This window comes from Aulonocara sp. 'chitande type north' Nkhata Bay, linkage group LG8 (assembly GCF_057382095.1).
Source record: "Aulonocara sp. 'chitande type north' Nkhata Bay isolate Kocher_YH1m ecotype deep benthic linkage group LG8, A_spYH_male_GT1.1, whole genome shotgun sequence".
NCBI lineage: Eukaryota > Metazoa > Chordata > Actinopteri > Cichliformes > Cichlidae > Aulonocara > Aulonocara sp. 'chitande type north' Nkhata Bay.
In genome coordinates, this window is record NC_141351.1 from 9,473,582 (window position 1) to 9,489,239 (window position 15,658).

Here is a 15,658-nt window from a genome sequence, read left to right on the forward strand (position 1 = left end):
ATGTACAGCTCATTTACAAACTTCCTTCAAGTCTGACTGTAAACTGCAGCGTTTTATCTTCAGAGAAAATAGAAACGTGCAGAAGCCGATACTCGCAGTGTGAACACGAAAGTCTCCTGGCGAGTTGAGGGTCCTTATGGAGCAGCATCTGGGGAGGCTGACAGCAGCACTCTATTACCACTCAGAGAAAGGAACCAGAGGGCTGCAACAACACCGCTACCAGCCAGATCCAGCTGTGCAGATGCCTCCAAACGTACGCACACTTAGACCCATGCAAATTAAGAGAAACACACAGAACGCACATACGCCCGCTGTCCCACATGATGGACTGTGTGCTCTAAAAAGAAATATATAAAGATGGAAAGATGAAAAAGCGACCGGTTACCCAGGATAAAGCTGAAGCTTTTTCCACTGCCTGGGTTTTTAGGCCTGAGGTGAAATCGCTAACAGCTCCTCTCTTAGCCTGCGCTGCTGGGCACATTAACTAAACTCATATCGCTCTCAGCCACTATCAATTATTCACCACCCCTCCCCTCTTTCCCCTCATTTTCAAAGGAGAAACGCTCCAAGAGCCACTTCCAGCTGCACTGACACACAGCCACAGTGACAAAACAACCCCCTGCCTTTGGTGCCTTACTTTATCCTGGATGTTTTGATTTTAAAATCCTCATTATGATTTTAACAGTATTCTTTAACATGCTAATAATGATCTTACATCATTGTTGCAATAATATACTTCTTTAAAACTGAGCTTAAGCTATCAAAGGGAGAAGTTGGAGAAGTTGTAAATATCGGGATATTTGAATTGCAGCCTGACTGTGGGATGATGTGCACCATCACCAAACCAGAAACCTGGCAAACTGAGAAAGACCACACCCATTCAGCTGGTTATATCACCAATCATAGAAGGACTTTTTCATTAAAAACCTCAAATTAAAATGATCTCTACAGTCTGAAGAAAAATTAGACAAAATTATTATTCCATATACAACACTTAACAAATTTATTCGACCACCATCCATGCAAGGTTTGTGCCACAACTGCTGTAAATTAACAGTATTTGTAATTTTCTATGTTTTTGTAATTGTTAATAATTAATGTTAAGCTCGCTCTGTTTAACCCAAATCATATTTGTAATGCTAAAATAAAACTAATGTCTCTAAGCATGAAATTTCAAATTTACTGTTTTACAAAAAAGCTGAAAATATTAGTGGTCGAATGTTACGCTTGATTCGTTCCTGACTTTTCAGAGAAATTCAGTGTGCCGGCTTTAAAATTGAGTATGTGAACTCTATTTACTATTTGCCATATATATAGCAATATCAGTTTTTAGTCTAAACATGCTTTTGACAGATTTCGAGAAATGTAACAAATGAATTAAACCCTTAAAATATTTCAAGGTCAATCTAAAACTAAAACGCGCCTACCTGAGCATGTGGCTCAAATGTAGTGTGCCTAATAAGACGAGTGTTTCTTAGCAACCTATAAATAAAAAGTACATGAACAAAACAACAGGGCTGATAACTGCGAGGCAAAGCTCCATTTGTCTCTACACAATCCCAGCGGATTTAAAGTCAAACAGTGAAGATGTGATCAGAGCTATGACCTTTTTCAGCTTTAATCCAGTGATTTAACAAAAGCATTACAATAACTATTTAGCAATTTCAGCCATTAAGTTATAGAGTCCCCAATTTTCATAGGCTCAAAAGCAGTTTCCACAGTGGATGACTACAGATATGTTTGCATGGTTACAACATCTAACCAAGTCAAAAACATTTACTGGGTGGTAGCTGTATCATCAGATGCTTTCATGGATGGAGAGGCGGTTGCAAAACATTGGAAACTACTGAAGAACAAGAAGGGCAGAAAACATCTAAAAGAGCCTGCACAGCTCTGAAAACAATGTTTTGGATGACGAACTTGAACCAGAATAATGGGAAGACAGCTTATGATCCAAAGGATATCACATCATCTGTGTGTGGGCATGTATGGCTAACACCAGAGCCTTGTGTTTAATGATGATGCGATTGCTGATAGAAGTATTGCAGTATCATTTTTTTTTTTAAATTTAATTCTCCTTTAGATGGCTGCTGTTTATTAACCACAGTCCAGATCCAAAGTGTTGACAACATGACAGACAAGTGTCCTTTTCAGAGGTGAATCGCCCCCACAGTAGGTCAGGGATCGGTGCTGGGAGCACACAATGAGACATTTTCAGCTTGATTATACACAGGGGCGCTAGACGAACGCTGGCCACTTTCCAAATTACAAACGGAGCCTTGAATGTGAGCTGGGTTAATATCTGAAAAGTGCAGATGTCAAGGTTCAGTCATGACTCTCTGGATTTTTTCCTCTGCAGATATCTGTGCCCTTCTCTGAGCCTTAACGTCAGACGGAGACATCTCAGAATCAGCGAGCGCGACGGGCGTGTTGGGGGGCATTCATTTGGAACGAGATGCAGCTGACGCCTGATATTCTCTGTTTATCATTCATATATCTCTGAGTGTGACGAGAGGTGGAGTTCACACCGCCGGGAAGCAGCTGGTGCCTCAATCCTCACTCGTCGTCTCTGTCGTCCCCCCCACCCCACCGAACACGCCCGCAGGAGGCCGGGTCTCGCTCGCCAAGGCACCTGTGGGTGTCACCTGACGGGGGAAAAGCAAGTGGAAATGAAAGGAAGCAGCCGATTCTGTCAGAGCACATCAGGACTGCTGTCCATCACTGCGCCGACCTCCGGGGGTGTGTGCGCGAGTGTGCGTGCGTGTCTATCAAACAGCAGTGGGTTCGAGTGTGTGCAAGAATGTGCATATTAAGTCACTGACCCACAGGGAGTGTATGTGTGTGCATATGCTCGATCATCAATGCAGGGTGTGTGAGACCATGTGTGTATATTAGCGCCTTTATCCCGGCAAGTGAGTGTGTCCGTAAACACATAGACCTCGAGGGTGTGTGTATGAGTGTGTGTGACTGTCTATATCAGTGCAGTGATCTGTATAAGAAGCTGCAGTAGCTGGTAGGTCACTGACAACCGTAGACTCCCAAAACCGAAGCTCCTGAGCACGCTCAGTCGACTCGCTCTCCTTCGACTTCAGACAAATTCCCAGGGCGTCCGTTACCTGATGCACAGTGAACATCATTATATATGCTGAGGACCCCAAAACCACCAGCGTGTCCTCATGCAAGGACCAGCACTTGTAGTCCCTCAGCAACAGGCCTCAGATCAGCACCACACTCGGGGACCAGGGACAAGAGGATGGTGTCAGGCAGTTTCTCAGCTGCAACCAGGGCCCCAAAGCCAGTGGCCCCTCACTTCCCCCACTTCACCATCTTTGACTGGGTTTGACTGAGGGTGGGTGTAGGGGTGTGAGCAGCAGCGGCAGCAGAGAGAGAGAGAGTGCTGCTGACTCCTGGAGGACGGCTGTTCAGCTCTGGCTGTCCAAGCGGGAGAAATTGAGGGAGACAGGGACCAAAGCCCGTCAGCTCCATCCCTTAGGGTGCCTTGGCCTCCCGACTACAAGTCCATGTTTTAGCAAACCATATGTTCACCCTCTCCCCCAAACCCCCACCCACCCAGTTAGCAAATAAACAAGTCAGGAAGCCATAGCTAGAGGGAAGTCTTGTTTCCCTCTCACTGGCTTTGGTTCCTGCATAGTCTCACTGCAGCTTCCAGGCTCAGTCCTCTCACATCCAATGGTGTCAGAGTTGCGATGCACGGTGCATGGACGATAGACTCTTCTCGTGTTTTTATGAAGTGTTTTATACATGAAGTCTCTTATTTTCTTTTCATTTTTAAATGCTTGCCTAAGTAAAATGCGAGTGAGTTTGGTATAAAAATAAAAGCACTAATGTAGTCGGCACACGTCTGCAGCTCAGGGTTTACATCTGTTGCCGATAAATGAATTAGCACCCCCTTTATTTAACAAGAAGGTGCTGAGGAAAGGGTGGAGGTTCTGAGTTTTGAGTTTATTTTGAGTTATAACAGTAACACTGACTTTTAACTAACTTATCTTTCTCACACCTTAAGTGCATGTTTATTACTGCAGATTCAAACTAAACATTGGCATGAACTTCATTTGAAATTGTGCAAAATCATCCAAAGGTTGGTTCTGCAAAATTCAGTCGAGCAACACTTACAGTAGTTTGAGTTCAATATAATAATCATGACAGTATTAGCTCTTTCCGACTAGTACCAATCTCAGCCCGCACATCATTTGTATGCGGCACAAACACAACACAAGAATGGCTGACGTAGAGGCAATGGTATACCTGCTATATGATGTATGTTTTTTTGTCAAACTCAGGTACCATGGTGTTAGTTTCTGTGCAGCCATTTCCTTCCGTGACTTTAGACCAGATCCACCCTGTTGTTTATCTCAGCTGTCGATGCTAGGTGAGAAGCATCCACATCTGTTTACTCTGGAAGAGGCTGTAAAACTCTGTGAAAAGATTAGGATACATGTCGATGAGTCAGTGAAGCGCAGTTCTTTCTGATGACCGTGATACTGAGGTGACTTGTTGAGGATATTCTGAACGTTTCTGTCAGTAAGTTTTGCTGTTAGCTGCTGCTAGCTTCTGTTAGCCTCTGTTAGCTGTTGTTAGCCAGAGTGAGTGAAACTTTCTTTAAAGTGGATCTAACATTGTTGGATTTGGAAAATCAGTAAATAAACTCTCATTCAATGTTTATCGAAAAAGTTATCAGGAAAGTGATCTTTAGGACACTTGAGCCTAACATTAGCTAGCATAACATTAGCTCATAACCAGCTGTTGTCAGCTGTCTGGAGAGGCATCTGTTGACAAAAGGTAACAATGACAATATGAGGGAAAAGAAAGCATTTCGTGTTCTTTTTGTGTCCTAGACTTGAGTTCAGGATATGAGAGTTGAGGTAAGACGGAAAGGGGGAGGTTTTATACAGATACTGGTCACGTTTTCTCTTTAAATCTTTGATACAGTTCTTCTTTATCTTGAGTCTGAAGGTGCAGCACGTGAATGCCTACGAGTTCTCGTCTCCACCGCCTTTAACGTATTAATTAAAGTAATTTGCACTTATCCTCTCTGCACTGGAATATATGTACAAATAAATATAACCAATGTAATGTAATGTAACCTCTGTACATGTGACGCTATACTACATTACCCCTTTTTTAAACTTCCAGTTAAAAAAAATCTGCTGATTTAAGAAGTGTATCATTACTCTCTCCATTCAATAAATCTTCACAGGCTAAATCAGCATGTATAATTCAAAATCAACCAAAGTTGTCTGACTCTGAAAGCCCCAAACAGACGGGCAGCATGTGTATACAAGGTCCACTGAGCCAGTCGGCTGCCCCTTTGGGCAGAGAAATTGTCCAGAGATGGACAGCTGTGCCCAGGGCAGGGCATACAGGAAGTGAAATCACACACAGTATTTATGGCCCCCTCAGGGTCTGGGGACTCACTGACCTGGGTATCCAGCAGCAGACAGGCAGACAGTTGGCAGTCCAAAGTTTTTCACAAGGTCAGCCACCATCCATCACAGTTAGTTCAGTGAGGTTAAAGGATGAGTTTGTCCGAACTTTACTTCTCTTTCCTCATTTTCTATTGATTCATGTTGATACCTGTAATAGATGAGGTTCATTATTTATTTTTATTTTTGGAGAGTTTGCTTTAAAAAGAGATTTGAGGCTCTCGGGTCAACATGTCTATTGAGATATACGTATAGCAAAATTTCATTCAAATGTAGCTCAGAGTGCTTTACAGGGTCATAAAACATTCAAACAGACGAGTGTACAGGAGTGGGAAAGATGACAGATGGGAGAAAAAAGTGACCAGAAATAAAAGCAGCAAAAAATGAGTACAGTTTAATGTTGGTCACAGCGCTGTGATCTTTCTATGTGAAGTTACACATAATCTCTGATCCCACCTGATCTAATGCAGGATTTCAAGTGTGTGATTTTGTGTTAGAAGAACCCTGAGGGATTTTCAGCACTGTGATCACGGCGTTATAGGTTTCCATTTTTCTTTTTGGCCATTGATTTTGTCGAGGGCCTTGACAACCCTTGTAAACACACAAATACACATGTGTATACGCGCACACACACACACACACACACACACACACACACACACACACACACACACACACACAAATATGGATACACTGTTAGTGACATGACAGCCTGCTTCACTGACTGGTCCATTGAGTCATCACTGACCTTACGTGGGATTGGAGTTGCCAGGCCAATTGACCAAAATCACTGATCTTTAAAAGCAGCTCTGTGGGTAGGAAGGAGGGGGTCGAGTAGCACTGAATACACACACACACACACAAACTCACTCCATCCACCTCACTCTCTAATCAAGGAGCAGGCAGGCAGGACTCTGGGTCGGCACAGCGACACTAACGAGAGGCGACAGCTCCTCAGTGCTCGGGGCAACGACCAGCTCGGCTGTCGAGACTGCGGAGAGAGTCCGCCAGGCACGCACTGAGGCAAGGTTTGCTGTTTTGGGAGGAGGAGGAGGAGGAGGAGGAGGAGGAAGAGATGGAGGAGGGGAGGGAATGAACTGGTGGTGTAGATGCGTGGTCCTGTGAAGTGATACACACCGACTCGTTCTATTGATCCACCCAGTCGCTCGGCTGTCCTTAGGTCCACTTTCACACATTTACCCATATTTTAAGAGGAGAGACGCACAAAGCAACACCAAATATACAAGCAGCAGCACACACAAGCACACAATCCGAGCCCACGCGCACCCTCACCAAGCCATCCAGCCCTGGGGCTTCCTTGCAGAGTGCTGTTGCCCCCTCCTTGCTTCCCCAGCTCCAACCCCCGCCCCCCCCATCACCACCCTCACCCCCATCTCCTCTGGAACACAGTTTAACTTCTGTCATTTAGATGAAGCAAGTGAGTCAGTCTAGCAGCGGCGAGAGGATGTGACAGGCCGGTAATGGACAGGACAAAGAGGGGATTTATGAAGTATTAGTAAACCTTAATAATTCACTAAACGAAAGACCCCAGGAGTCCCCCCCCCAACCGACCCCATGACTCTGGCTCTCATCCCAGCCATGACATCCTCTGGATCTCTCTCTATCACAGGATGTTACCAGATAAAATCAAGGACAAGGAGAATTCAAAGAGATCTGACTGAAGTGACTGAAGAAATCATTTTATTTATTTTTTAAAAATGTTGACACCAATGACAAACCTTTAAAATATTAAACACTACACAAGTGATTCTGAAATCACATGATCAACCATATCATTCTGTTATATATGTAAAGATTATATTATCAACATGCCATACTACAAGAATTCATTCGCTCATAAGTAGATGAATACAGAGGTCCATACAGATGTGCGAAATAGACGCTACACCCTTTCTGTGTTGTAATGGTTTCCTGGCATTCGTTCCAAATGAGCCACACTGCTAACTGAGGCCTGTAGCTCTTGTTTTGTTTTTTGTTTTTTGGGTTTTTTTGCAGTTTATCTGAGCGTTGCAAGGTCTGACCTTGGGGAGAATTTGCTGGGATGTCCACTCTTGGTAAGACTGGCAACTGTCTTGAACGCGTAAATGTGAAATAACTCTTCCCAGATTGATGAGCAGTAGCGATTACTTCTGTAAGATCATTACTGATGTCTTACCTCCTCGCCTGAATGCTCCAGACCTGCAAACTGCTAAACCTTCTGCCTTTATAGAGATGCTCACACCTTCTTAATACTTCCTCTTTTAATTCCTATGAAAGCAGTAAGGATGTACTTAGTTTTTTCACACACTGCTTCTGCATTTTGGCTTAATTTTGGTTAGATAAATAGTGACATGCTGTGATATGTCATACGTTGTTGTTGATTTGATTGAGGTATTTGTACTTACCTCATTTTGAGACCTACTAAGAACTAAATTATTTTGATTATGTCCTGGTAAGCCACTGTAACTTCTTTTTTACTATAATTGTAGGTGCTTAGATGTCACATTTACTATAACAACACTCACATACTAATGTTAAACGAGCACAACGATGAAAATGATCCATGTCTTAGAGTTAGCATGGAGATATTTACTAATGAGGGCTAAACAAAGCATCAGCTTCAGGGATGAAATATGAAGCCAACATGGAAAAGCAAAACACTGCAGTTATTTTAATGTTGAATGCCACTGGCTCCAAAAGAGTTTAAAATTGGCATGGTCAGTTTGAATCGTAGGCTCACAGAACTGGATTTCTCTGTTGATATTACTTGGTAATTAATATGCTCGGCTGGTTGGCTGAACTGATAGACTGTCAAAAAGTTTCTATTCGTGTTCATGTTTCCACTTTAACAATCGAGGTGATAATTAGCTGATTACTTAGCGCTCAACCTTCTCGTCCATATCATTTCTGGCTTTAAGAATCTGAGACGGCAAAATGGGACTTAACAAAACAATGTCGCGGAGGGCATTGTGGGTAACATGTCCATCTTTTGTATACGGTCTATGGACAAAACAAGTACTGAGCCATAAAACTAGGTGTGAACATTTGAAGCTGTCACTATCAAACCAAAAGGCATTAATTATTGAGTTCATCTAAAATTTTCACTGGAGAAAAGTCAGGGAATTACCAAGTGATAGTATCATCAAGAAATTCTTCCTCTTTTTTGTGGAAACATATCTGCTGTATACAAACGTATGGCTGTATACGTAGCTGTTACATAAACAGAGCAGACTGATACAAAAACAGGCCAAAAATCTCTGTGGAATTCTCATAATTCCTCTTCGAGATTAGTTTGGCTAAAAAAAAATCCATTTTGAGCCTAATGGGAGCAGAAAGCCTCGTGCATATCTGACGACTAAAGAGAATTAGGTCAGTATCAAGTCATACCTTCAGTGGCACCTGTATGGGAAGAGAACAAAAGACAAACAATAGCCACGGTCTCAAATTTAGGGTACTACCTCTCAGCACTACTGGCCACCAATTAACTGTGATCAGAGTTCAGCGGGTTACAATCAGTCAGACAGGTGGCCTAAAGGGAAACACACACAAACATCTCTGTCGCAGCTGCTCCTCAGTGGGTCCATCACTAAAACAAGCAGAGCAACCATCTCTGTGACGACTGCAGCCATGGCTGTGAGTGGCAGGTGCAATCATTAGATCCCTGGATACCCCCACTGGCTGCTCTTTTTACCCTCTTATGTGTGTGCACGGTGGTGGGGGCTACAGAGGAGCAGTGATGGGTGTCAGTACTCGTGCCTAGACCAGTCTGCTGTGGACTTGTGTGACAGCACCGCTGCTTGACCATCCCAGCCATGACCCCCTCGTCCCCTTCCTCCCTCCTGCCTGGATCGCCCCGAGAGACATAGAGGGTGATGGGGACTGGCACCGCAGGGGCCGCCCTGGCTGGTGCCTTTGCTGGTGGTCTCTGTGGCCTATTAGTGTCTTGCTATGGGCCTGTCAGACTGACAAAACAGGGGCCTGTCAAATTAAGTAGGGGCTGAGTATCGGAGATATGTATTCAAACGCACCAAGGGGAGATGGTGGCGGGGAGGGGTGAAGGATGAGGAAAGCACCGGTGCTAATGTCGACGCTAAGTGAGAGTGACAGGTTGCGAGCCGATCGGAGGGAAAGGATGGAGAGAGAGAAGAAGAGGGAGAGAAGGAGTAGCGGTAGTTGATAATGGCGGTTTGGTTGTCCTGAGGAGACTTGTTAAGGGTCAGTCCAGACTGAACCAGACAGCCACCGCTCCTGTGTGAACGCAGGTAAACCGCTCCAAGTTTGACCTAAACAGCTGGGAGTTACAGTACTCCCACTTAATGAGATCAGACTGATGAGCCCCGTGTTCAGGTGTGCGCAGGTGTGTGCGCGCCTGTATGCAACAATCCCAAAGCACAAGAGTACTTACTGCAACAATAGATATTTCCTGTTTTCTAACTCGTGTACCCAAGGCTCTGCTGACTTTTCCTGCTGGTATGCACATGAAAAAAAAAAACCCAAGCATTTATCTGGGTACCAAAGGCACGTTGCACCATCGTTTCATATCGCTTAAACTTTTTCGTCTCTCCACTGTGTGTGACTTCACCTCTAGAGACACGTCGATTCCTCCTGCTTCAGGCCAGGCCATTACAGTGTACCTGCACTAAATCCTCAAAATGTCAGAGTGTTACAAAACAACTCGGTCCAGCCACTAAACGTGGAGGTATCCCTCTCGGATATCCAACTTGACTGCGTTATATAGGATGGCTTCAGAAGAGGACAGCAAGAGTAGGGAGCAGGCGGAAGATCAGCAGCTCGATCAGGTCTTTGTGGCAGTTTGACAAAGCCCCGTGTGAGCATGCATGCACGTATGTTACCAGAGGAGCTGTGGCAGTGTGTTTGGAAGAGGGCTGCGACTCTTCCTCTCATGTCGCTGTGCGTTGCTGAGACTGAGAGGCTGATGCACAGTGGCAGCTCCCCCCTCGCAGCCACAGGCCTGCCCAGAGCCACTGCAGATGATAGTTTTAATTGCTTTCAATCTTTCAGGCTAGTCCCTGCCCAGTGGCGCAGGGTGCTCGCGCATGTGTGTGTGGGTTTGTGCGCGTGTGACATGGTGTTTCTGTGTGCGTGTGCACATGTGGAGTGTTTACATCCAACAGTCATTGTCTGTGGATGCTGTACACATATGTGGAGTCTGATGAATGTGTTTGCCCAATACGAGAGGAAAATTAAGAGAGAATTAAGGCCTTGGAGTGATACATCTGATGCACACTTCTGCAGAAGAAAACTGGGAAGAACATATGTTTATCTGACAGTGTTTGTGAGAGCACGCACAATAAAGGCGACAAGACCGGGCTGACGGCTTTTTCCATAAAGCATACATGCGCGTTTATAAATAATACAATTCCGGGTTTACATGCAAAGACCTCAAAACATGTACTCACATCCTTAAAAGCACTTTGAACACGGTGAACTACAAAACCAAGTGATCAATAATTCACAGCGAATGTTGAGATGGCATAACAGATCACAGAGAACAGACCGCAATTAAGATGACAGTAATTTATTCCATACGTGTGAATAAATTGCTCTGACTGATATCTGCACTCAAACAGAGTGACTGTGGATGCCGGGGTGTGAACTCTTTTGTGGAGGGAGGACACGACTGCCAAAACCCTGAGCCCGTGTTGGCTATTCTGTTAGAAATGGACTATGGTATAACTGAAAGCGTGTTTTTTACACTACATGTCCTAATGTGAAGCCAGGCTGCAAAATGCGTCAGTACATGGAATAAATAAGTAAAAACATGCAGGGTAGAAGACTCGTCATAAAAGGCCCTCTAAGGCCAGATTAGGGGTGTCATATCTTTAGTATCGGCTGCATTTGTTGTGAAAACCAGAAAGAATCAGACAAACATATGATGGTTTTTTTCTTTCTTTCATCTATGTGTGTTTCTCACCAAGTTTCATACATTTCGGACATAAAGCTATTGGAATCTTATTCAAATTACATCAGCTAAACAAATTAGAGTAACAAACATAATATTTTTCTTAATGTATGTTTTTTGCCCAGGTTTATTATCTTGTTTTATAGTTGTGCAGCCTCAGCCTCATGAGACAAAATTTATCTATTTATTTTTTAATTAATTAAAAAAAAAAACAATAATTTCTGCCTTTGGCGGATGTGTGGTTGTGGCTCAGGAAGTTGTCGAGCACGTTGTCTACTAATAGTTTGGTGGTTTGGTCCCTGGCTGCTCAAGTCTCAGGGAAGATACTGAACCCCAAATTTCTTCAAGGGCTTGGCTGTAGAAAAAAGTGCTTGTGTGAATGAGACGTGCTGTATGTGGCACTTTAAGTGGATGAGTATAACACTATATGAGAACTGTCCCATTTAACCAGATCCTGTGTGGTGGTACGCTTCTCTCATGACTAGAAGGGAGGAAAAAATATATATTTTCATAGCTTAAAAAGCAGAACTGCAAATTACATAAAACCTTAAAGTTGATTAAACTTGTTTATCCTGTTAAGCTGCTCACTGTGAAACCACAGAACATCCTCCAGTGACCTACCGACACGTTACACTGGGGCACACGAACAACAGCCCATATCCTCTCTGCCTTTTACATCTACAAAGGCACACACACACAACTGGCCCGGGGGTAAATTAAGCCCTAACATTCCCACAGAGGCTAATCTCCATCCATTTAGACGGCTGTAATATTTAATCAGGAGGCTCTGGACCATCTCCCAGCACCACACGCTGTGGCATGGCTCATATGTTCACAGCAGAGGCCAGCCCAGAGGCGACGGAGGGGAATTCACAGCTAAAAGCCGCAACGCATTCAACCGCAGAGCCTCTCGCGCTCCTCTCGACCTCCTCTCCTCCTCTGATGCTGCTTTCCTTTGGGGTGGAGCAGACAGGAACAGTTAAATATGTTGTGGTGGACGGATTCAGAGGAATGCTTTAAATGTCTGGCCGAATATTGCTTGTTTTGTTAAATATATTGATAAAGTGGGCTATTTAGTGGCATTGAGAACAGTAACATCCCTGTCATATGACTGATAACTGTGCTGCTCTCTTATGAATTTAACACAGGTAGACAAATTCTCACATTTCAGAAACTGAAATCAGTGAATATTTGGCTATTTTTGCAATAAATCCAATAAATAGTTTAAGGGTTGTTTTTTTTTTTTTTTTTTTTTTTTAAAGGACAAAATTTAAGGGGGACTTCACTGAATTGGCTTCTAATAAAAGCATATTTAACAACCGGCTTATGTTCAAATACATAAGCTGTGGCTATGAGTGACCCTCCAAAGATTCCCAAATGCGTCACATAATACAGATAACACAAAGGTAAGCTGAGCCCAGAGGAGCAGCTGATCTGAGCCTCTTTCAGATCAAAACTGTGTATTTATTGAAACTATAATGAGCATGAATGTTCGTCTTTTTCTGCATTTGACAGTTAATTTTTGTTTATAGAAGAAAGACTTAAAAAACCCCTCCAGAATATATCACATACTCTAGTCCCCATTAGTGTGTAAAACAGACTTTACATTTAAATTTAGTGCAATTTCCCTTTAATTCTAAAAGGTTTACCCCTAAATGTAACACAGTGACACTGATACTTATGGCCTTTGCAGGGGACCGACCCCTCTGAAACAGTGTCGGAACATATTATATATTATATATATTAAAGGGCTATTGTCAGGTACGCCCCCACCCCTATTCACCCCCACCTCCACCTTAAACACAGCGACATAGGACACGAGCTGCACTCAGAGGTAGACGGTACGGTGTTAGGTGTCCCGCCTGGAGGTATCACAGCAGACACCAACTGCTCTCACACACTCACTCCTGGAAAAGGTCAGGTCTCGCACCATCAGTGTGAAAATCCTGCACCGGGACTCTAACGCATCACTCCACCGCTGATCACACAGAAGACGCTCGGCTCAACTGAAGAAACGACCTCTGCTGTGGTTTTGTGTTTTTATAAACGTAACATCTGCGTCGCTAAATGCCGAGTGATAAAAGTGTCATGCGAGTGGCCGCTGTAACGCCTGCTCCCTGATTCAGACTGACTCTAATGGGAAGGCCTGGTGAATTTTTCATACAGCCCAGAGGGTGAGGACTTAACGCCCATTCTGGCAGATCACAACCTCTAAGAGAGAGAGGGAGAGAGAAAGAAAGAGCGACCTGACAATCAGGTCACATCTTCAGCCCCCACATCAGGATTTTGGTCATAGATTTGAAAATCATACGATTGTATAAAAACCCGGTTGTGCACATGCTTATTTGGTTTATTGTGGCCAAGTGCACTTTTTTCCCCCAAGCTTTTTTTTCAGTTTTGTAAAGTTTGTAGTGACAGACGTCTTTGCAGAAGTGACAGTTTTCTCCGCCCTCTGCTAGACTTTCATATATGTCATATGCTTTTGTCAGTGAATGAATTCCCAAGCTTATGTTGAGAATCTGTAGATTTCATGTCATATTTTTGATTCATACGTCATGCACTAAATCTGTCAAACAAAGCGGGATAATTCTTTCTGCGCCTTATGAAAAGGAAGAGAAAAAAAAGCAGGCTGAATAATGCCCAAGATCCTCAATTTAATGGGCTGAAATTTCTGCAAGAAAGCTCTAAAAAAATTACCCATCTGTTCAGTGCACACATGCCACAGCTCACTCGGATAGCTCGTAGCACTGTCTTGCGTATGCAGATATGTTTTGCCTGGAAATCTATTTGGAGTTGCTTGAAGGAAGCCAGAACGGCCCTCCTTCTGTCTCCCCCTCGCCGGCTCGCACGGGGCTCCCTCTTGCCGTCTATCTCCTCTCGCGTGGAAAACATCTTCACCAGCTCCGTGCACACAAACATGCGCTCAGTGGCATCGCCTCGCCTCCGACAGCTTCCCCAGCACCGTGGGCCAATATGCAGATCTCGTGGGCCCGAGCTGGCAGCGCTGTCCGCAAGCGGGACGAGGGGCCCCTCAACTGTTTGTACAGTTGGATTATACATGCAACGCACGGGGACACAGGGAATAATTATCCTCTCTGTGGGGAGGCCACTGATTTTGTCCTCATGTCAAGTCCTCCTTTGCTGCAGAAATGCGAGGGTGCGGTCCCTACGTGTCATCTCATCTGCAAAGCAAACAAATGTGCTGAATTGGAGATAAATTAGGAGAAATGAACACTTACTAACTGAAGACCTGTTTGTCTGTCTTTGTTAGGGGTCATATCACTGCCACTATGTAACCTCTTGTAAGTTTTGAAACTGGAATTTCTATCAATATAAACTATATTAGTAGAAATTTATAAGTATCTATAAAAGAAGAAGTATCCCTCTTGGGTAGAGATGCAAAAAGAAGGAAAAATCAGGCTCTTTTTATGTGTGTGTGTGTGTGTGTGTGTGTGTGTGTGTGTGTGTGTGTGTGTGTGTGTGTGTGTGTACACGTACCAGAGGGCTAAGAAGCCAGGCATGGGCAGATGGTCTACAAAGGTGTTACCACACAGTGAGTGGGCACTGCGATTGATGCATTGCAACATCCAAGAAGGTGGAACATTTGGCTGCTGACCCGCAGTCAGAACTCATTGGCCCTGCCTTCTCCTTATTTAGCTGCTGCGAGAGAGCCGACGGCTGGTTTGGTCAAAATAAACACACACACACACACACACACACACACACACACACACACACACACACACACACACACACACACACACACACACACAAGAACGCAGCACTTTCCCACCCTCAAGGAAGCCTGCATGGGCTTGAGTGCTGGAAACTTCTCCGCCGTCTCTGCAAGGAGGTCAGGGCGGTGGTGTAGGCAGGCAGGGCCAGCACGCGCTGGAACTCAGGGTTACTGTGTTACACTTGGATGGAGGAGATCTGACCCCGAGCTCATTCTGAGGCGTCTTTGTGAGTGAAGCAACTCCATACGACTCGATTTTTGCAAGTAACACTTAGGTTTGTTCGCCGTGCTGTAAATTTCCATTGTTAAAAATGTCAACTTTAAACGCCACGTGAGAAGCTGTCACTTAAGCTTAAAAGTGAGATTTTACTCCTGGGGTACAGGAGAATGGTAACACACTGATTTGAGAGGCACATATGTCATTTCTATAAAAATGTGATTCTTTTTGCCCTACTATCAGGAGCTGAACCATATCGTCATATATGAGCTGAGCAAAAACTCTTTGTGTGGAAAAAGAAGCAGACGATTATGAAGAGGAAGCTGCCAGAGTTCAAA